The sequence below is a fragment of the Bison bison genome, unplaced genomic scaffold (genome assembly GCF_000754665.1).
Source record: "Bison bison bison isolate TAMUID 2011002044 unplaced genomic scaffold, Bison_UMD1.0 scf7180017864359, whole genome shotgun sequence".
Lineage (NCBI taxonomy): Eukaryota > Metazoa > Chordata > Mammalia > Artiodactyla > Bovidae > Bison > Bison bison.
Genome location: NW_011494931.1, coordinates 1,909,457 through 1,909,778, shown reverse-complemented (window position 1 = coordinate 1,909,778; position 322 = coordinate 1,909,457).

The following is a 322-nucleotide window of genomic DNA, read 5'->3' as shown; positions in this document are numbered from 1 at the left end:
TCTTGCCTGGAGAATCCCAGGGACGGGGGAGCCTGGTGGGCTGCCGTCTATGGGGTTGCACAGAGTCGGCCACGACTGAAGCGACTTAGCAGCAGCAGCAGCAGAAGCAACAGAGGCTCATTCGTGAAGCTAGAAGTACTGAGAATGGGCTGGCTGATGGTGTGTGTCAGTCCGGCCAGTCCAAAAACTAAAGCGATGTCATTTCTCACCGGATGAAATTAAATAGGAATAAATGCAAGGTTTTGAAGTGTGTTGACAAGTCTACCTTCACAAGTACATGGAAGGAATATGGACACATAGCTTAGAGGAATCTCCAGCACAA